Source organism: Lepidochelys kempii, chromosome 1, assembly GCF_965140265.1.
Source record: "Lepidochelys kempii isolate rLepKem1 chromosome 1, rLepKem1.hap2, whole genome shotgun sequence".
NCBI classification, from domain to species: domain Eukaryota; kingdom Metazoa; phylum Chordata; order Testudines; family Cheloniidae; genus Lepidochelys; species Lepidochelys kempii.
Window position 1 is genome coordinate 41,995,847 of NC_133256.1, and position 24,224 is coordinate 42,020,070.

The window sequence follows — 24,224 nt, forward strand, 5'->3', positions numbered from 1 at the left end:
ACTGAGGATTAACCCAAAATACCAGTATAGCCCCGGTACAATTATGAAAACGTTAAAGCAAAAATTAGGGGAAAAGCTTCCCAGGTAGGGATAGATTGCAGCCCACATCAGTCAAAGACACCAAAATGGCTCTTGGGAAGGAAGGGGCCAGGGTGAGGAGGAGGAAAGTAGGGAAGCTGGGGTAAAGAAATCCACGCCCATATCCTTGTGTGTGTGTGTGTGTGATTCTGAAAAACAAAATCTACAAGGAGAAGTAGAAGAGGGTGCCTATAACATGTTTGACTTGATGGCCCCCTTCAGTGCCCTGGGAGCCCTTACCAGAGCACACGGGCAGGAGCAATCAATTTGTCTAATCATGCCTTAATCCATGGTTGTTCTCAGGCTTTTCACACTGACCCACAAGTTCTCAGCAGTGCTGAAGCAAGCAATCAAGTCTTGAAAAAATTAACAGAATTTGGACTGACTTCTCCACTCATTTATACTTGTGCCAACTGTCCTCTTATCCCCACTGTAGCTGTATATGAGAACAGAATTTGTCCCCAGTCAAACATAGAAAGATAATGCAGAACTCCTTCAGATAGGGAAGCTTGCACATTATCAGATATATAGAGCCTGATCCAAAGCCCAGAGAATTCAGTGGGAGTCGTTCCATTTACTTCAGTGGGCTTTGAATGAGGTCCATAGTCACACTGGAGCATGTACCATCTTACCATGAACTACTGTGAAATCCTCGCTGGTTTCAAAAGAGCTAGAAATTGACAGCTGGTGCAGAACACAGTGTGGTAGCTTGCAGTAACGTGTTATCCATTTATTCAAGTGGCAAAGATTCATTCTTATCAGTATCCTGCCGACCAGAGGTAGTGCAATCTCAGGGTCTACTAGTATAGGCTAAGCTATACTAGTAGACGCTGATATTAGTAGCAACCTATCAGTGCCCTTTTGGTATGTTGTTCCTAAACCAGACAGTGTAGGAGGGGAACATCATATGCAAAGCTAGAAGTGTCACAGGCATGTTTGCTTTGAAATGCTAATACATCAACATCGCCCACAGTTGATCAGTCTGAACAACAGCTGGGTCAAGTATGAGGCAAAAATGAATGCGTCACACTCTTCCAAAACTAATGGCAACTTATACAGGAGCACTGCACTCAGAAGCATATCATTACACGCCACTCATGTTAGCACCTTGGCCTTGGTACCTCTCAGGATTTGCCTCACTCCAGCTTGAGACAAAGACTGTCCCATGTGGTAGGTTTGTACAGTCTCCTAGGTATCATCTACACCACAAAATGTCTGTGCTCACAGACCTCATTTGAAAAACAGACTCAGCCTTTGTGAGTCTAACCCAGTGCATGGTCAGCATGGACCAGGGAAAGACTGTTAAAATCCCCTATTGGCACACCTCTCGAACCATGCCTAGTTTCATGAATGAAAGTTTTGGTTGGTCCGTGAAGGTCAAGGAAAATGTTTTCAACCAATGTTAGGATGAATGTGATTTTAAAAATGGTTCAGCAGCTAACGTGATTTTGGTTTTGTAACACAGCCAGGATTTTAACCCATTGGCTCCCCACCTTTTCAGGCACCTATACCAATTTACCAGACTAACATCCCCATTGGATTAACCAGTCCCTGATACCTTATATTCAGTTGTAAGAACTCTAAGCTGCAATGGAACACGGGCTGCTCTAATCTGATTGCAACAGTCGTGTGTGGTGCATTCCTCACTCCACTGTGGCTCAGCGTACGAACAATCACATGAGAGATGGATGGTGGCAGCCCACTAGGAAACATCATCTTTAAGTCAGGGAGCAAGAAGCTTGAAGTAACAGTTCAAAGAGCCTGAAGCACCAGTACTGATCTCTATAACAGGGTCAGGAGTCAGTATTTTATTTCACCATTATACCAGAGAGCTTTACAGCCAAGAATGCGATTCTGGATGCAAAACAGAACCTCCCTCTTTGAGAAATCGAGCTTGAAATGGTAGAACCTTTATGCCCAGAGGCCTGCCTTTTACTAATAACTCCCTATTCCTTTAACAAAGGTAGGTGCCTCTGTTCTTATAGTGACAGCAAACTACATACAATATCAGTCTATCTGTCTAGGTACTTGAACTCTGTAATATAAGAGCGTAATAGAGATGCTTCTTGAAATGATGAGACATGGGAGCAGAAAACTTTTCTGAGAAGCAGTGAAAAGAGCTCACTAATGGGCTCCCCAAATCTCTGACATGTAAAACTGTTTAGAAAGCACTTCTTTAAATTGGGGTGCCATCCTTCCCAAACGAGGGTGATGGCATTGGTAAGAATCTGACCTTGGCTACACTAATTCAATAAGCACAGGGGGTTACCTGGTCCTGTATTATGATGTATCCACTGCTTCAGTTTCTCCTCTGGCTAGGCTGGTGCACTGATGGCTGAATGACAACTGAGCCTGAACACTGGACATTACTTTTTGTTTGGGACTTCTTGTTGCCCAAGCAGGGCATAATTTTTGCATTGGCCAGAGTGCCTAAGTACTAAAATCACCATCTAAACTTCCAAATCAACTGTCTACACAAAGGAAAATTGAGGCTCCAAGCAAGAGGAAACGGATCCACAGCCCCATTGTGACACCAGGTAAGCTGCTGCTACTTCACTCAACTTAAAGCAGGCCAAAAAACGTCTTCACCTAGATTTTAGTCTTCAAAAGCATTCTGCATCGCCATCCCGCACCTGCTAAGTGTATAGGTGAACTGGGATCTCTCTGGGAGGGGTTTCATGAACAATGGTAAAAGTGGCTATGCAGAGCCATTCAGAATCAGAGTGCTAATGTTCATGTTTCACAGTAAGAATAGAGAGCCCCTCTAACTGATCCTGAAAATTGTTTCATCATATACTTCGTCTGCGCACCGCATTAAAACATCCAGGACCCTGCCCCCATGATCCATTAGGATTTGCATCACCACTGGGTAGTAGCACATTCTGCTAATGTACATCTGGGCTTATTGGGGGAGGGCACAAGATGGGCACATCAGTTCCTTTGATGGCTCCTGCACTATTTAGGAATCCAACAAGTTGAAATCATCCCTTAGTGATCTTTGGCATGTTGGCCACTTTGATCCAATGCCCCTGCAGCACAAGAAGTATCACCATTCACACCCCCATGGCAACAGCACCTACCATTGACTTACCAACCCCACATTCATGCCCAAGTGACTGGTAATTATGCATGAATGGCAGCTTCTGCAGGGCTATTGCCAATCTCATTTCTTTGGGAAACAGTGCTCCCATCATGGTGATCCTGCCATGAAATGTTGGGGCTGGATCTTCATAGAGTTACAGAAATTTATTTCCCTTCATTCTGAAGTTATTCAGCCACTGGTGATTGTCCAAGGTACAAAAAAAGTGTCCAAGGTACACTTGTCCCATGAATCTGTCCAGACCTAAACACGTGCTACACCCAGCAAAAGTCTCCCTCAAGAGCATGGAGCTGGACAGGATGCAGTAAAACTATCAAATGCAGATATTGCATTCCAACACTGTACAGCTAATTCTAGAACATCCTCAACCAGCTTGCTGCAGCCATTTCAGCTCTCTTGTGACTGCTTTCTAGAAGCTCCACCAGAAACTTTTCTTGTTCAGCAAAGAGCAAGTGTTGACTGTTCAGCCTGGCCTCTGTAAAAAGAGGATTTGGAAATAGTGCCATATCCATGGGCTAATGGGACTTTCCCAGGCAATTATGGCTTTTGACCTCTTTTGCCCCCTGTGTCCGCAAGGGCTGGGGGGGAAGATACCAGCGAAAGGAGGACACTCAGGCCTAAGAATAGCAAACTATGCTTTATTGAAGGAAGGAAGGAAGAACTTATGTTCCAATCTGTGCGGGGAGCCCCTAGGACGCGTGGAGGGGCTGCAGGGGACTCTGGCCATTCAGGACAGCTGACCAGGCAGGACTCCGCCCGGGGGGGGAGTCCTCTGCGGCACTATATTCTCCACGCTTATCTCGGGGTTACATGGGGTCAACAGCTGGTTACATTCTTATATGTATGATTTACGCTTATTACATAAACTAACTTGTTTACAGGCAAAAATATGCTAAGCTATGCTACAATATCTTTTGGCAGGGTCTGTTGGACAAAGTTCATTGAAACTGCCTGCATCCTCCACTTACATCCAGTCACATACTCAGTCCACCATTTAGCTCCTCGCCAAACTCCCGCAACCTTGCCCCTATACCCCCGTAGTCTCCCTGTATTCCTAGGTCTTTCAAAATCTCTCAGAAGCCACAGCTTCAGGGAGCTGGGCCAGAAACGGTCAGATAGGAACTCAGCGGGCAGTGCAACAGCAATAGTGTAGTACAGCACAATCATGAGTGCTGGGCAAGACTGCAAGCAGAACAGCTCCGCTAGCGTGGACAGCCTGCAATGTTGGTGCTTACTTCAGTGCTATCCCACTGGCTTCTTGTTTCTGACCTTTACTTATGGAAACATTATGGGATGGGAAGAGATCACCAATATCTAAAGCAAGTCCAATTTTGGTGGAGGTATTTTTCTGTTTCACTCATTCTTAGCAGTAAGGCTTGTGCTGTACCATTCTGCAGTTTAGGCCCACGTAAGTAAATAAAGCAAGGCCCAAAGAGAAGAAATTTAAACTGGAGCTAAGATCGTCACAGGAAGCAGCTGCTTTCTGTGATGGTCTTCGCTTCATTTTAATCGGGTGAATGTTTACTGGCAAATTGTGACTTTAATTCCAGAAGGCACATTTTAACAATAAATATTGATTTAACCTGTAGTCCATACGGACTTCCTCACTTCTTATTGTAAACTGCTATGTGTTGTTTGACAGTTGTAGTGTTTCATCCCAAAGGAGGTTATGTTTTCAGATGGAAATGAACCTTTTGTATGGTTTGTCTGTCAGTTTAACACTTTGATGTGCTATAGGATCCTTCTGGGTGAAAGGCACCATGTTAATAATGTATTATTAGTCATAACTCACAATTAAATCTGGAAGAAAAACAAGGATTTTCTTCAGCAGAAAATTTTGACAATTTTTTTTTCATGTCATCAAAGTTTTCATGGAAAATGACCAAAAAAAAAAAAAAGAAATATTTTGGGTTTCAACAGACATACTACAGTTTTCAGGCTTTTTTGAACCCTGTAAACAAACAAAAGGAACTACATACATTCATGGAGGATAGGTCCATCAATGGCTATTAGCTAAGATGGGCTGGGATGGTGTCCCTAGCTTCTGTTTGCCAGAGGCTGGGAGTGGGCAGCCAGGGATAGATCACTTGATGATTGCCTGTTCTGTTCATTCCCATCTGGGGCAACTGGCACTGGCCGCTGTTGGAAGACAGGATATTGGGCTAGATAGACCTTGGTCTGACCCAGTATGGCTGTTTTTATGTTCTTATCCGTTGGTTGTTGACTACATATTGACATTTTCTGCAGAAATCAGACTCTTTTCATTAAAAATTTTGTTTTGGCAAAAGCACAATTTTTCATCAAAAACAATTTCAGTGGAAAATCTTCTACCAGCCCTAGTAGAATACAGGTAAGTTTTCCTTTTTCTTTCTTTTTTAGTTGAAAAATGTATTAAGGAAAGCTTGACTTCAGAAATACAAAGTCCTATAGAAAGAGTATTGATACAAATAATTATCCACCCCACAAACAATTGCAGAGGTTAGCATTTGGTGAACATTTCAAAGATGCATAGTAACTAGAAGTAAGTATATAAAACCTACTGAACATACACCATGGGTTAGTACACCACTGTGTAAATGTATCTGTAAAGAACCTTCCACCTTGGCCTACCTACTTTCTCTTCATAAACAGCAGAAGTCAGTCCACTTCCTGATGCCTGTTCAGGTCAGTCACAGAAGAAGTGGAAGAACCATCACCATCTATCAAGTAGTTTATAGGACAATACTTGCTCTCTGCTGGCTTCAGCCTGGCTCAGAGTATATAGGGTTCACTCAGTCATCAATTAAATGCAGCTGTTTTTTGGGGGTGGAACAGGATAGACTTCTGTACCCACAACACAATACAAAAGTTTTTGGCAGGGAAATCAAAAGAATAGCGTCCTCAACTAAAACTACAGGGATAGATAAATACATTCCATGTGTGTTTGTTTAAGCTGGAATTTAGCCAGGTCAAGGCTTGATAATACCCTTACTCTTGTAAAAAGTGCTATGGGTTCCTTGTTGACTACAAGTGGGCATGCCCTCAGTTTCACATCTCATCCCAAAGCTGGCACCTCCAGAAGCATGATGGTTCCCATGCTTGTAAACTCATCCATGCATCTACATAGAAGGAAACTTCTTCGCTGCCTCAGATGCAATTCCTCCAGATAACAAACAAGAAAATATTAAACTTCCCTCTGAGAAATGCAGCAGGATCTGTTATTCGTTAGCCAGCTTGTATATTGCGCCCCAGGCACACCATTCATTGGTTTATTGCTTCCTGTCATAAGCTGAAAAACTGGCCTGACAGAGACAGCTAATGTGGTCCCAGTTCTAATACAAGAGACTGTAAGAAGAACTATGCATTATTAATGTTGCACCCTCCCCACTAAACTTTAAAGGAGACACAGAGCTTCAGTTTCAATATTCTCTGCCCACACTGCATTCTTGTGAGCTTTAAAAAACTATAGTAGAGTTCATATTTCCATTAAACGTGGAGTGAGAGAGGCAACTCAAAACATTAAAGAAGGATTCAAACACAACAACTTGTTTCTGGTTGGTGATTAACAGATGTTAACCAAAGGAGCAGAATTTTTTTTAAAAACACTTTTTTAATATTCTTAAATATCCAAAAACACTAATAGACCAAAGTCTAGTTCCAGTGGACCCAAGATTTGTCCTAAAAGAATATACTTTATGTGTAGAACCAAAATTTCTAATATAGTTACAATTTAAAACAAAGTATTTCAAAATCATTTCCTCCTTTACTTACCTACATAGAAATGTATTCTGGGTTTCCCTTGAAACATCTTTTACCATTTAAAGTGGAACAGGCACTAGTTCAGGCGGTCATAATCAGTGATGGGTAAACCACCCAAGGGTCAGAGCTTGAGTTTGGATTGGACCAAGCAAGAATGACTTTATGCATAGTCTGCCAAGTGGCCACCTACAGCTCCACACATACCTCTGGGATACCAGAATGGCACTAGAATACTCACGGTCACTCACCAATAGGCCAGTTCCAAACTGCTTTTCTCCAATGCAGAGTTTCTGTTCACTTCTTCTCTGCCTGGTTGCTACACACATGTGATCAGAAACTGGAGGAAGAAATTATGTAGATGGGAAACTAAGTGGGACAGTAAATTGGGAAGGAGGAAGGGAGAAGACTGTGATGGGGGAATACCAAATGCTATCTTCACTTAGCATGTGCACGAAACTAGGGCCAATACTGTGGATTAGCAAAGGAACTGGACAAGACTCAACAATTCCACAGAAGTTTGTGTAAACAATTTTCTTGCTTTGGCTTCCCATTGTTATGAGGCCCTTGAGTTCCACATTGACTTCAGGATTCAGATAAAGCCAAAAGCTGAGACTAAAACTCAGCTGAAATCACTGACTTTTGCAAAATTCCCACCAAAACCTTTGTGGCATTCAAAACTCATCCCAGTTAAGGAAACATTTTCATTTGTAAGAACATAATGTAAGAACAGTTTCATTCAGACAGACTTTGGCCTTGATGTGAAGCGTTGGGCTCCATTTTTATTTTATCTGTACAAGTGCAGTCACACCTAGTTAAGATTGGATAGGGGACCAAACTGAACTTCATGGCAGGTCCCAGCTCTAAAAAGGACTCAACAAACCCCCTACATTCTGGAAAATGCAGATCTGCATCTGAATTAGCATTATGGGCCTCCCTCTAACTAACTGAGATGTCATTACTGGTTGAATGGCAAATGGGAACCCTATACTACATCTAAACTAGAAATCAGCTTTCAAATCTTTTGTGACTTTGACATTTTTAAACCTTCTCCTTTATATTCTGTTACTGATTAAAAAAACAAGCTGAAGGTTTAATTGACTTTTCTTTTTCCTCTGTTATCTTATATTGAACTTGGAGCCGTGGGGAGAGACAGATGGTAGGAAGTGACCCATGGATGGGAGCATAACTCCAAGGCACTGATTGGCTCTCACAGGGTCAGAGCCTTGGATCAATGGAGTGGGAGGACCTAGACTCTCCTACCAACTGCCCTTGCTGCAGGAGGGGCATAAGTCTCCTTCCTACTCATAGGGGCCAGCTTCTTCCAGATCTGGAGGGTACTCAACCCCTCCCACTTTGCCCCAAGGCCCGCCCCCAAACACCCCTTCCCCTAAGCCTCCACCACCAGCCCTTCCCCACCCACTTCCACCCCTCCCGCCAGCATGCCCCATCCCCACTCCTCCCCCTCCCTCCCAGAGCCTCCTGCATGCCGCAAAACAGCTGATCACGGCGGGTGGTAGGCGCTGGGAGGGAAGGGGAGGTGCTGATTGGCAGCAGGTGGGCAGGAGGCACGGGGGTGGGGGATGGCTACTAGTGGGTGCTATGCACTCACTAATTTTTTTCCATGGGTGCTCCAGTCCAGCACCTTTTCCCAGTGTCTTAATCTACTGAAGGCTCCTAGTAACTTGAGACACAGCAGGTTCACTTCACCAAGAAGAGAGTCAGTTCAAAGTGAAACACATCATTTATTTATTTACATTTATGAGACGAGGCACCTATCCAAATCCCTACAAGGACTAAAATAATAATTAGAAGATAACTCCACAAGGGTCCACCAAACTCAGCCTCCTACAGAACTCTCACCACTTGCTCTGCCCTTACAAAGGCCTAACCTCTGTCAAGCTTTTCCCTCTGCAACAGTCCTAGAAAACAGATGTACTTTGTTCAGGTCCATAGGTGCTGGAACTAGAGATGCTGGGGGTGCTGCCTCACCCCCTGGCTTGTAGTGGTTTCCATCATATCCAGGGTTTACAGTTTGGTTCAATGGCTCTCAGCACCCCACTATACAAATTGTTCCAGCACCTCTGCACAGGTCAACAGACTTGAACTATTTTGACTGAGGAGGTGAGTGGGGAGCTGGTTCCAAAACTGAGGGCCCCTCATAGGGAATACTCTAGTGCCCATCCCATCTCTTTCAAACTGAGGATCCAGCTCCAGCTCCTCCATTAAGCACACAGCAGGGGTGTCTCTGGGAGGAAGTTTTCAAACCTTGGGCTGAAGAAATGTAAAAGCAGATTAAAAAATGCATTTACACATTAATCCTAAACTGTGCCTCCATTTCTGCAAAATTGCCTTCAGTGTAAATACAGTAAACTATATTCTGACTCAATCTTTCTTCTTACTGTATTAATATTTCACTGTATTAATATTTGAATGACTGTATTTATTGTATTAATCAGATTGTTTTTAATGGTTAACTCCTGATTTTCATTCTCTCAATAGCACACTATAAGCAACAACTGTCACATGACCAACGTGAAAGTGGTGCAGAACATGTAAAGCACAGGACCAGTGTGACACACTTTCTTCCCCTTTGGTGGGAGTCAGAATGGGTAAATCAGTTGGGATGAAATACCAACTTAGCTGCACCGGAAACCAGAGGCGTACAGAGTAGCTGACAATTGGAAACTTGTACGCACACTGGCTCATTCTTTCCCCTTGTCTGTACTAGTCCTGTAATCTCCCAAAGCGGGCCTGCAATGACTCATCTCATCGCCACTACCATAGCATATCCGGTTAAAAATAAAACTTGTTTCAGGCATGCAAAATCTTAGGTGAGAAACTTGGCTCATGCAGACTTAGTCCACTCGAGTCAAAATTAGTTCAAAATGTTAACCTTATATTACTATTCAATTATTATATGTTTGCATGATGACCACCCTCTTGGTCAACATGCAGAGACCTTCAGAGCCAAAAGCAAAGCTTGAACTAAACAGCCCAGGCTCTGTACCTAGGGGCTTTAAAAGAAGCCTATCCAGGGGCATATGTAGCCTTCTAATACAATGGCTGCACGATTCTAAACTCTAGTACAATCGCAGTAAATCAGAAAATATCTTCTTGGACATGATTTTGAGTTATAATAAAGGGAGACACCAACCACCCACAGCAGCTCCCTCTGCCCTGTCACTGCAACTCTAATCCTGGACTTGTTCAGAGGAGGGGCTCCGGGAGTGGGTGAGGGAGAAGGAAAGGCTGGAAAGCTAGCCCCCCCTGTACTCACCACACAGCGGTGGCTAGGCCTGGCTGTGGACATTGTAACCTGGTGCACGAGGTCGCAGCACCACTCGGGTTTGGTCTAGCAAACCCTCCATGATGGAAGGGCAGCCGGGCTGAATTTGAGTGAGTAGCATTGTGACCTGATGCATGGGGTCACAGCACCACTCAGGTCTGGCATCTTTGGTTTCATGATTTCTGTGGGTGCAACTGAACCCAGGAGCCCATGCTAAATCTGCGCCTTCTCCTGTCCTCTGTGGATCTGCACAGAGAGGGACATGTACCACACACTCACCCCGCGGTTATATATGCTTATTTTATTTCACTACATTTTGTACCTGTATATTTGTATAGATTTTCTTAAACAATGTGTGGCTTGCACTCAGTGCTGTCCAATTAAGTGACATATTCTCACTTAACTTTACTAATTGCATTGAATTTACCTTGGATAAGGAAATCTGTCTTAAACCAGCACTTAGCAGTACATCGGGCACAAGTATTGATTTGAGGTAAATGGTATGTGTTTCAATTCCAAACCCTTCCAATCTTCATTTTGAAAGCACAATAGTATTGATCCTCATTTGTGATTGTTTTGCCTATCATTTCCAATTATCCTTAGTTCTCATCACTGAGGATTAGCTTTACAACCAGATTCCTAATTAAGAGGAACTCAGCACAGTTCCTTGTGAGATAAAGGAGAATGTAAAAGAACAAATTTGCATAGATAAAACATTTCATGGCAAATAGTGAGACCACTGAGAAAGATATTAAAAAGGAGGAATGTTCATGAAATGGGACTGAGGACCCAATCTGGAGTCAAAAGCTGTGCGTGCTCAGCACCTCTGAAAATTAGGCCCTTAAACATATAGAAAAGGACTGGAGCCAACCACTCATAGAAACCCTAGTGAGGAGAGCCTTAAACAAAAGCTTTAAATATATTAGTGTTGACTATGTCATTGCAGTGCTAGACATAGGCCAATCCAAGAAAACACATGCAGATATCTAGCTCAGGTATTCCAGAGTGGTTTGGCATTCATTTCAGCCAGTGGTTACAATAGACTGAGATCAGAGGGGGAAGTTCTCACCACACCTGCCAAGAAGGATGGGGGAAGGTGCCCCAAGTCATGGAGAGGAGAGGAAACATTTTGTTCTCTCTGGGGTGAGCAGAGGAGGTGGAATTGCCCTCCATTCGACACCCTCTTACTTTATCTATTTGTGGTACCAACTGGGCCCTCATTGTAGGAGTATCTGAGCACCTCACAATCTTTTTTTAATGTATTTATACTCACAAAACCCCTGTGTATTAGGGAAGTACTATTATCCCCATTTACAGATGGGGAAAGAGAGGCACAGAGAATCAAGTGACTTGCCAAAGGTCACACTGAAAGTCTATGGAAGAGCAGGGAGTTGAGCCCAGGACTCCTATACTCTTAGGCCAGTGCCCTAACCACTGCGCCATATTTCCTCCCTTTAGTACCTATTTTCAATACAGCATATCTTGTGTGCTCTGTTATTTATCAGCTTTCAAATTGACTCATATTTCGAACAAGTGGCTGTTTCATGTTATGCATGTTTTTCCCACAGTGATTCTGTTTGGGGGGGGGGAAATATACATATAGGTGCTCATATATCCTAATTCACTGTTATCATGGCAATTAGTGCTAATGGAGACAGTGAGCTGGAGGCTGTCTATAAACTATGAGATTGACTGTGGGTAACAAACACAGGAAGAAAATAGATTGCTGTAGGTCCAAAGACGTTTAGGTCTTCTTAATATTAAAGTAGTTTATGAGTCTTGCTCAGTTTCCCAGTTTCAGTAGAATGTTTCCTGGATCTAGATTTTTCATTTTTTAAAAGTGAGAAAGTTTGGGGATAAATATATCTCACTTCCCCCCATAAGTGTATTAGTAACTATGCAGGTTTCAGAGTAGCAGCTGTGTTAGTCTGTATCCGCAAAAAGAAAAGGAGGACTTGTGGCACCTTACAGACTAACAAATTTAGTACATCTACTGGAAGTATATTTCAGCCATCTGTTGCTTAGACCCTACTTAATGATTGTGGCCACTATTTCTAGAAAGAGAATATTTAGCTTGACCAATCAATAGCCAAATTAAGTTGCAAGAAGCCCGAGGGTCATAGTTAACATATAAAATGTGACAAATTGCTGCTGTTGTAATCTTTAACATGGAAGTATAGCTCACAGGTCTCAACTGCTTCAGGCCATATGGAGCAGTGTATTACGTACTCTTCATACAATGTACCTCCATGGTAAGGATAAAGAGGGCTGCAGCCCACAGCATATAATGCTGTAGGTTAAATCTACCCTATACCAAAGACTGGCCAGCTCTGGGATATTATTTAAGAGCCTCAATGGGACCCTGTATACTTTTTATAGCTTAGGTTAATAGTTGTTTGTGGCTATTGAGGAATAAAGCTGTTATTTCACTCCATCCCTGACAAACATACTACTATGCTCTAAAAAGACAACAGCTATGCACTGTTCCATGGAGAGTATGACTAAAAACTTGTGAAATTCCAGAAGACCTATTCATATGGGTGTTGATTCCCAGTGGCCTCTCCAAGACTTATACCCACTGGCAAGTAGCCACATTAAGTTTGAAGCTGTCTCTGTGCCACCATCAAAGCCTTGTTTTAAAAGGGGAAAAGGACAACGTGTTTGAATGGCAGGGTTTGCTCTTCTAAGCCCATGTAAGCAGAGGGCCTGCAATGAAAAGAGCTATTATAGACTGTCCTTCATGCTAGCATTTAGAACATACCCGTGAGTCATTTTCCTTTTAAATAAAAAAAGAACATTTTACAAGCCATTTCACTCCAGAATGCCACAAATGCGAAGCTTGTTTACTGCTTCGATAACTGGCTTTTTGTGATGCCAAAGGGCACAGACCCTCACATTTGCTAACAACTGAGGCTGCCCTGTGGGCCACTCACGCAAAATACAGCATGTGCTACAGCTGCAGGTTGGAAAAAAACAAAATACCACCACGGCACTTGTGGTGCAGGGAAAGTGCTTCCTCTCTTATTTGTATTATTACGTCTTACTGCAGCACCTCTGGACGGCCAGCCAATCACCACCCATTTATTATAAAGCACCCGGGCACGGCTACTCCCTCAGATTGATTGGCTGAACATTGTGACAGGCATCTTTCCTAACACCTTGCTCAGTGGACTGTTTGCTCCACTGTGTGTGGAGAAGAGGTCTCTCATAATAGGTACATAACCTCTGTGCTGGAGCCAGCCCTCTGCTTCACTGCGTCTCCTCATGAGAAGCCAGGATTTGGTTTGCTGCTGTGGCAGCCCTTCTCCTCGCTTTGCTCTTGGGCTCAGGACCCAGAAAGGAGAAGAGTAAAGCACCAAGAGTCCAGTGAGTCTCTTTCAGGAGTGGCAGAGTATCCTGGTTCACTGCTTGGGAAACGCCTACAATAGCTCACCTGTGGTTTGGAGTATTCTGTAGTATCCCAAACAGCAAATAGCAGCTTTATACTCACAAAGAGAGATCGGGTGAAGAAGCTATAAATATTCAAATATGAGAAACTCTGTCATGAAGCATTTGAAGTTTCTATGCACATAACAGCTGCCACAAAATCACAAAAGCAAGGAAATGAGAAGTTAAGCCAACTAACAGTATGTGTTCCTACCCCACCCCCTCAGATACCCACATTACCACTGCACACTACAACCTTAACTCTGTCCCCTGGGGACACCAGCCTTTAACACCACTTTACCAAGCATACCAGACTACACCTCATGCTTCTATTCTGCACACCCCTTCACCACACACCCCATCTGAACACTGTTAGTTGTTTGGATGTTTATTGTAGTTTCGTGTGTTTGGAGGGGGCAGTTTGGTAATGGGAGGTATGGAAGACGGGCAGAGGTACAGTTGTGGTATGTGGGTGATAGTGTACAGTAGTGAGCATAGTGGTAACGTATGAGCTTGTGTGTAGAGGCGTAGGCAGTTCATAATCTAAAAGTGACTTCACTTTTTATTTCTTTTCTTTTGTAGTTTTGAGTCAGGTCTGTTATCTGGGTCACAACCATAACTATTTGTGACGTTGTGCTCAGGTCACCCAGAACTGTGAGCCACTGTGTTATGTCTCTGTCCCAGCAAGAGAGTGAGCTTTGATGCTGCTAAGCTGTGTGAGTTCCCTGTCGCACCAGCCTGTCTGCCTGGCCAGCAAGCTCTTCAAAACTCTGCCAGTCTAAACCTTGCCTTGCAGGTAAGTCAGTGAAGCCCAATTCCCCAGAGACATCTCTCTGCAGTGTCCCGTCTCAATGAACACTCACAGAAATTATTAAGTTCACTGCCTCCAAACAGACAGAGCTATCAACAGCTTGTTAGGCTAGCTGTGGACTCACACTTCGCTTCAATACACAGCACTGAGATGTTTATAAGTTTAACAACAAAACAGAGATTTAAGTGATACTAAGCGAGAACAAAAGAGACCAGAATGGTTACAAATAAAATGAAACAAATCATTCTTTCCATGACTAAAACTTAATTTTAGCTAGTTACAATCTTTGTGTAAGCAATTTTCTTATATCAAGTTACCAGCATCCTTAGCCCTCCAGATTAGGAACCCAATTTTCGCAAGCTTAGAGGTTCTGTACCCTATGCCCCCTCAGTGCTGGATAACTAAAATGCTTTTTTGCTCCTCTTATATTACACAAGTCCATTGTCTCTGTCTCAAAAGCCAGGAAGTCTTGCTGGGGTGCAGATTCTGTCCCCCAGGGTGATTGTTTAATGATCTTTTCTCCTGCTTGTTTAACTTCATGGCTCTGTTTACCTTATATGTAAATGTGCTTTCATTGCCCTCTGCCCAGAACCAAGCTGGTCAGACAGGTAAATACACATTCCTTTGTCTAGGGCAGGCTGGTTTTATACATTACCTCCCAAATACATTTTAAGAACATATTTCCAGCACAAAACATTTATAAGTCTTTGAACTCAACACATACATATATCACAAAATGATTTTTGGCACTAGGATATCACCAGTTTATACATGATACCTTACAGGACACCTTTGGGACATATATTACATCAACAGCATGTTGGGACAATGATTGTGTCAGACCTGAGGTGAGTTACAATACAAACATGGGGTCTCTCTGCAAGTTGGCATGGAGGGGCTCGCAAGGTCATATTATTTCACAATTAAGTTTCTATGTATTAAATTCCTAGTTTTGAGGGGATAAAAAGGTTTTAAGCATTAGTCATCACACTGAAAGTCTAATTGACACAATTTCTGCTGTCTACTCAGCCCCAGAATGGCAGCTAATGGTAGTTTCGGTCCAATGAACTTCCTATGTTCATCATCCTTCTGCATGTAGCTTTCAGGAGCTAGGTCATGGGAGAGAAAAGTAGAGAGAGAAGGATAAGCTAGCAGGCAAACTCTCCTGACAAACAGAGCTATAAGCTCCATTACTGGGCCAGCTCCTGGATCTGACAGGTTTCCCATGGTTCACCACAGGGGAAGCTCCCCTGCAACAAACTGCAGGGAGTTCATCAGACCCGGACTTCCACCAACTCCTGTTCTTTGTCTGGAGACAGTCTAGGAGGGCTGAAGGAAACTGACAAGAGGGTAATAGAAACAGTATTACCAAATACAAGCATCCAAAACAAATGAATCTGATCCTTCTCTCCAGTCCCTTCCCCCCAAAATTTATGAGATTAGATAAAAAAATCATTCACTTTTATAAAATCACTTTTTTCTATCTGTCATCCGAATTTGGGGCCATTGGGGGGAACCTGTCCACTCCTAACTTTCTTGTGATCATTTCAGAATCAACAACCAACCTTAAATACAAAACATAAATGAGAACCTCCTTGCTGGCTGTTTGAAGAAGGACTCCAGTTACCCCTTGTAATCCATCATGTGGGGAATCCCATTCTAGCCATCTCCTATCACTATCCTGCCTTCCTACTCATTCTATCCTCCACATCCTGCCTTAGTTTTCTGACCCTCTCACATTCTCTCCGTAATCTCCTCAGGTCCCCTCCTATATTCACTTATACTCACAGTGCCAATTTTCCTCCCTGACTCTTGGATTTCCCTCCCCTCACTGTCCCACTATATTCACTTCTTCCTCAAAGTGCTTCTCTCTGCCTCCCAACTGCATAGGGTACTTCCATCTTCCCTAGGAGCAGACTGACTCTGCTCCCATTGGTACAATGGGAGACAGTGACTATATTTGTTAAGAGCAACCTGAATTTCCTCCTAATAGAAGATGTAGAGAAATGGTGGCCATCTTAACTGAGGGCAGACTGTGACCTCAGTTCCATTGTGAATGATGGAATCCAGTGGCCATTTTGAAAAAGATTTCTTTGTGAGTTTTTCTTAAGGAGAATATTTTATGAACCAGTCTTCTGACTGATTAAGTTTCAGTTATGATGAGTAATGTTAAAAATAAAATAGTCCTAAATATTGCTTTTCAGAATCTACCCATTGTTCCAGAATGACTCAATATTCATCTTTTGGCCAGGTTGTTTTCAATATACATACTGGGGCAGGGGGAGGGAGTGAAAAACCCTGACAGTTTCAGTCAGAGACTGATTTCAGACATTTCCTATTAAAAATTTAGCACACAAAACCTAACAAAGATTACACAGAAAATACAAAGGGCATACAAACTAACCCTATGTAAAATTTCACATGGAAAGGCCACCTATGTGTAGAGAATATGCCCCGTTTGTTTCAAAATGCAATCTTCACTATTGAGTTCCAACCAGTGCCTCCTTTAAAATAGCTTACTAGATGTTATTAATATTTAGAGATGGGTCTAAATAAAACCCTAGCGCTCCTGCTGGGGAGCAAGAGAAGTCCCCGTGCCCCGACCCCGTTTCGCTGGCAGGATCACCAGGTGGATGGGAGGAGGGACTGCAGGTGGAAGGGGTGGGGAAGGGCCCCCATTTGCTCTGGCCCAGGGCCCCCACAAAACCATAATCTGCCTTTGACCCTAGGCATGTACTCGGGCAGCTAGCCATTTGTGCAGCTGCAGCTACGCACTATTTTTAGAGCACTAGTTCAATCACAGCTAGCACAGGTATGTCTCAAGCAGAGAATTACACCCCCGCCTCGAAGGGTACCCTCACTCTCAAACCTCTCTCCTCGCCTGATACTGTCAACTCGTTTCACACACAAACCAGCCTTCAGATACTTAGGACTTTCAGCTACTACTGTCTTGGGCCCCAAATCGGGTAAGCATTTAAACATGTGACACAACAAATCCTGCATCTTGGCAGGGGGTTAGGCTAGATGACCCTTGTGGTCCCCTCTAGCCCTATGGTTCTATGTGCTTAAGTACATTCCCATTCAAAAGGGCACGTAAACATGTGCTTAAAGTTCAAGTGTTTTGCTGATCTGAGATCTTGGACTAACATTGTAGAAGTATATTAAGGTATTTTACCTTCAGCCATATGCTGCATTCCGCTTACAGCATGTCTACACTATAGAGACTATACTGATACTCCTACGTTTCCATAGCTATCCTAGCATAACCCCATAGTGTAGACGCAGCCAATGGAAGGAGTGTTTCCTTCAGTGTAAGGGTATGTCTACACTACAGATGCTACAGTGGCACAGCTCTGGCACTGCAGCTGCACTGGTGTAGTGCCGTTGTGTAGACACCAGTGACAGAAGGTTTTTTTCCAATACTGCAGTTAATTCACTCCCTCAAGAGTGAATAGTGGTAGTTAGACCGAAGGAAGAATTCTTCCATTGTCTATACCAGGGCTTAAATTTTAGGAGTAGACCAGATTTAGGACCAAATTTATGACTCTGTAGAGTCACAGATTAATAGATTCAAAGGCCAGAAGGGAGCATTGTATCATCGAGTCTGACCTTCTGTATAGCACAGGGCACAGAACTTCCCCAAAATAATTCCTAGAGCAGATCATTTAGAAAAATATCTAATCAGGATTTAAAAGTTGCCAGTGATGAAGAATCCACCACGACCCCTAATAAATTGTTCCAATGATTAATTAAAATGTATGTCTTATTTCTGGTCTGAATTTGTGTAACTTCAGCTTTTCTCTGCTAGACTGAAGAGCCCATTATTAAATATTTATTCCCCATGTAGGGGAACAAATAGACCAATCAAGTCACCCCTTTTTTCTCTATATTAAGCCAAATAGTTTGAGTTCCTTCAATCTATCACTATAAGGCATGTTTTCTAATCTGTTAATCATTCTTCTGTAGCTTCTTTGAACCCTCTCCAATTTATTAAAATCCTTCCTGAATTGTGGGCACCAGAACTGGACACAGTATTCTAGCAGCAGTCACACCAGTCCCAAATACAAAGGTAAACAACCTCTCTATGCCTACTCAAGATTCCCCAGTTTATGCACCTAGTATTGCATTAGCTCTTTTAGCCACAGCATCACGCTGGGAATTCACATTCAGCTGATTATCCACCATGACCCCCAAATATTTTTTCAGAGTCACTGCTTCCCAGGATAGTCTCCATTCTATAAGTATAGCCTACATTCTTTTTTTCCTAGATGTACATATTTGCTTTCAACTGTACAACAGAATCTCAAAGATATGAACACTTGAGTTACAGGCTGACTGGTCAACTGGACACCATGTGAAATCGGAAGTAACCAATCAGGCAGCAGCAGAGACCAGAACCAAAACAAACAAAAAAACCCCCAAGAAATACTGTACTGGGCCTGTATTGCATCTTAAAGGTAGGCACATCTGGGCTGCCTGCCCCCACCCCACCTCTACTTCCACACGCAGAGCAGCCCCTTACAGCTAGCAGGTGAAGACACTGGAGCTGCCGGGAGGGGGACAAGCTTGCACATTCAGTCTGACCCAGGGAAAGAAGCTGCCTGCAAGGAAGCTGCTGGCACTGAGGAGGGAGCTTAGCTGCTGCTGGAGCCTGGCCTGGAGTGTCAGCTGCTGGGTCTGGAGCCCAAACTGCGCTTTGTTCAGAGTTACGAACATTTCAGAATTACGGACCACTTCCATTCCCGAGATGTCCCTAACTCGGAGGTTCTACTGTATTAAAATGCATATTTTGCATTTGCTTGCACCCAGTTTACCAAGCGACCCAGATCACTTTGAATCAGTGACCTGTCCTCTTCACTATTTACCACTCCCCCAATTTTTGTGTCACCTGCAAACTTTATTAGTGATGATTTTATATTTTCTTTCAGTTCATTGATAAAAGTGTTAAATAGCGTAGGGCCAAGAACTGATCCCTGAGGGACCCATTGGAAAACACACCTGCTCAGTGATGATCCCCTGTTTACAGTTACATTTTGAGACCTATCAGTTAGCCAGTTTTTAATCCATTTAATGGGTGCCATGTTAATTTTATATTGTCCTAGTTTTTTAATGAAAATGTCACATGGTACAAGTCAAACACCTTTCAGAAGTCTAAGTATGTTATGTCAATTCTATTACCTTTATCAACCAACTTGTAATCTCATCAAAAAAGATATCGCGTTAGTTTCACAGGATCTATTTCCCATTAACCCATCTTGATTTGCATTAACTATATTACTGTCCTTCATTTCTTGTTTAATCGAGTCCCATATCAGCTGCTCCATTATCTTGCCCAGGTTTGATGTCAGACTAAGAGTCTTATAATTACTGGGATCATCCTGTTTACCCTTTTCAAAAATTGGCACATTAGCTTTCTTCCAATTTTCTGGAATTTCTCTAGTGCTCCAAGACTTATTGAAAATCAACATTAATGGAAGCTACATCAGTGGAAGCAATCTTCTGTCAACATAACTGCATCTACACTGGGACTTAGGTTGACATAACTATCTCGGTTGGCATGTGGTTTTTTTCACACCCTTGGCTGCCATAGCTATGTTGACCTAACTTTTAAGTGTAGATCAAGCTCTACTTTTCCTGTACTGAGTATCTAAAAACCAGTGAAAATATGGGGAAGCATTTCTCAATTGGTAGAATTGGTATAGTTAGTAGTGTCATCCTGCATATATTGCCAAGATTAAAATCTTTTCCCCTAACATGCATCCATTTTTAAAACATCTTTAAATGAAATATTCTCAGTGGAATTACTCTTTTCAAACACTGCACCTGCATCCTTTCCTTCTCTTTAGATTGCGTAGGGTTGCTGCATAATTCTGGTTGATGTTTTGCTAGCGACAGATTTGAACAGTAATTCTCTGTGACTTTATTTGAATGTTTCAACATGTGGAATTAAATCTGTGCTTAAACTCAGAATTAAAAATTTTTTTGTTTGTTTTTGTAACCACCACTCTGTTTCACTGAAGAAAATTTTGCATTGGATATGCTCAGCTACCATACTGTAATGGTTGTGTGATTTTTTATTATCATTTTCTTATGTTAGATAAACACAATATTCCACTTTGCCAAAGGCATAACATTGGGAGATTGTGGATTCACAAAATCAAACTACACTCTTTAGCTACAGAGATTTTCTCAAGAGACTCTTTTCTCAAGAGACTTAACCTTCAGTTTAATCATGATCAAGGGATCTTAACTAATATGATCATGTGTTTGGGGCCCCAGTTACAAAGCCCCTTTAAACATGGCAGACCTGCATTAATCAGCTTTGGCACCTCTTCTGAATTTAATTAAAAAGTAAATACACTAGACATGTGGGAGTGCAGCCTGTCTGCAAACATTTTGGAAGCACACTGAGGGTGCTGCAAACAGGGTACATTGAAATACTGTAGTGCATTCTGCCTGGCTATGCCATAACTATATGGAAATTGCAGCCAGTGCAAAAATGAAGCTCTCAATTTCTGCTGAAATTTTAAAATTAATATTAGACTCATAGAATTTAAGGTCTGAAGGGACCATTGTGATCATCTCATCTGACCTGTATATTGCAGGCCACAACATCTCAACCATTCCTGAAATAGATCCCTAACCTATGGCTGAGTTACTGAAGTCCTCAAATCATGGTTTAAAGTTATTCAAGTTACAGAGAATTCACCATTTACACTAGTTTACACCTGCAAGTGCCCCATGCTGCAGAGGAAGGCATCCCCCCTCTCCTCAGGGTCTCTGCCAATCTGAGCCAGGGGAAAATTCCTTCCCGACCGCAGATATGGCGATCAGTTAGACCCTGAGCATGTGGGCAAGACCCACCAGGCAGATATCTGGGAAAGAATTCTCTGTAGTAACTCAGAGCGTCCCCGTCTATTGTCCCGTCTCCAACCGTAGGAAATTTTTGTTACTGGCTGTCACCGATGAGCCAGGATGATTATGTTTGACTTCATTGCTGCCTTTTGCTATGTTAATTTTCTAGCTGCTTCAGGTGACTCAAAAGGACTTTTAATTCAATCAGTAAATAATAATAGCTCCCAGACTATACCCAGAAAGTAGCAGGAAACTAGCTCAACTCCTGCTCCAGCCTGAGGTGGCCCTAGTTCCACTTTCCCATGGCATTTACAGGGATTCTTGATTACATCCCCCCATCTGACTGTGAAAGATAATGGGGGATTCAGGAATCTGGACCCTCTGAGTACATCTACACAGCAATTAAACACAATAGGAGATAGCAGCTTCTTTCACTTGGAGCAGAGTCCCTGCCATCTGCAAAGACTGTAGACTGTTGGCTGCCATTTTGACTATGTGCAGCCTGTGATTTCAGTCACACAGATATGAATGGGAGATAGCAGCCATTTTGACTAATGACAAAAATGCCCAAGGAAGGAAGGAAGACCCAGCTGGTCCAGGGTCAGCTGCCTCAGGCTCACAGCATTCAGGCTGTGGGGCTGTAAAAACTGCTGTGTAGACGTTTGGGCTCAGGCTGTGAACCTGCGAGGTGGGAGGGTCCCAGAGCCCAGGCTCCAGTCTGAGCCTGAACATTCACATAGCAATTTTACAGCTCCGCAGCCTGAAAATCACAAGCCCAAGTCAGCTGACCTGGGCCAGCCATGGGTCTTTTATTCCAGTGTAGACATATGGCCTGTTCCCTAGCATGGGAGGCTTTCGCTATATGGCTCATTGCAATGTCCAGGGCCCCAATGTGTAGTTCCTGAGAACATCTCTGCCACGAACCTTCTAGAGATGATTGTCGTCTATGTTATTTGTACTGTTCTGTTTTGCTAACACAGTTTCCTACAATACGAGAGTCTGTTAAAAATATCCATGTGCCATTGTGTCTTCCTTCTGGAAGGCACAGGGTTACCTACCCTTGATACTCCCAAGTACATCTTAATGGTGTGGGCCATGAGGGAGACTGTGAGAAAATGGAGTCCACATCCCCCTCAGAAAGCAAAGAGTTTTGAGAAGAGAGCTCACATCAATGCCAGCCGTTTTCTTTCTGTAGCTGGGAACGACTTCTTATTCAAACACAAAATGCTCAGGGAGGTTCTCAGCTAGTCCTTGTAGTATTATAATTTCTTTATACACCAGGACATAGAATGTTCAGTATGAAATTGCAGAGGGGTTTGTAGAAAATTCCTGGTATTTTCCTGGTAGGAAGGAGAACGAGAACCCTTTGCAGTTACAGACTTGTGTGGAGACATCAGGTCACACAGGGTGCAGGTGCAATTTAAAAGACATTTCCTCTGCAATGTTCATATTTACCAAAAGCCTCCCTGGGAGAGAATATACCAACAATTGAGTACTGCTTCATTCTCAACCAACAGGTTGAGAAATCCAAGGAATATTAGAATTCCTTCATAGATTAGCCTCAATGCTGAAAAACTGAACAAAACACACCCACCAGTGAAAGACCGCATCACAAACAAGGCAGATTTTGTAGAAAAGGTGTGCTCTAGCACTGGAAGAATAATGAATTTATGTCACAAGATAAGTGGTACTGAAGACAAGTCTATGACTGCATGTGAACTAGGACTGAAGGTCGATTAGGAATGTCAGAGCATGAGCAACTGAGCTAAATTAAATTGCCACCAAAATGGAAGATGTGGAAAATTATAAGAAGGAAATGCTGAGACTCCAAGCGGCTCTTTGGAAAGGTGGCTAAAGTGGAGAAAGAAATGTGCACAATGAAAAGGCAAAACAACACTCCTCTATAAATCTCAGCTGACAGGGAAAATATTGGAGTTAAGTTTCAGAGCAGCAGCCGCGTTAGTCTGTATTCGCAAAAAGAAAAGGAGTACTTGTGGCACCTTAGAGACTAACAAATTTAAGTTAAGTAGACATAAGAATAAATAAAGAATAAATGTGACCTTACTGGTGGAATAGTTACATTTAGGGCTGTCAAGCGATCAAAAACTTTAATCGCAATTAATCGCACTATTAAACAATAATAGAATACAATTTATTTAAATATTTTTGGATGTTTTCTACATTTTCAAATACATTGATTTCAATTACAATACAGAATACAAAGTCTACAGTGCTCACTTTATATTTACTTTTGATGACAAATATTTGTGCTGTAAAAAACAAAAAATAATATTTTTCAACTCATTGAAAGTCTCATACAAGCATCTCATACAAGTACTGTAATGCAATCTCTTTATCATGAAAGTTGAATTTACAAATGTAAAATTATGTACAAAATATAACTGCATTCAAAAATAAAACAATGTAAAACTTTAGAGCCTACACATCCACTCAGTCCTACTTCTTGTTCAGCCAGTCACTCAAACAAGTTTGTTTACATTTGCAGGAGATAATGCTGCCCTCTTCTTGTTTACGATGTCACCTGAAAGTGAGAGTAGACATTTGCATGGCACAGTTGTAGCCAGCGTCACAAAATATTTACATGCCAGATGTCCTAAAGATTCATATGTCCCTTCATCTTCAACCACCATTCCAGAAGACATGCCTCCATGCTGATGATGGGTTCTGCTCGATAGCAATCCAAAGCAGTGCAGACCGACACATGTTCTCTTTCATCATCTGAGTCAAATGCCACCAGCAGAAGGTTGATTTTCTTTTTTTGATGGTTCAGGTTCTATAGTTTCTGCATCGGAGTGTTACTTTTTTAAGACTTCTGAAAGCATGTTCCACACCTCGTCCCTCACAGATTTTGGAAGGCACTTCAGATTCTTACACCTTGGGTTGAGTGCTATAGCTATCTTTAGAAATCT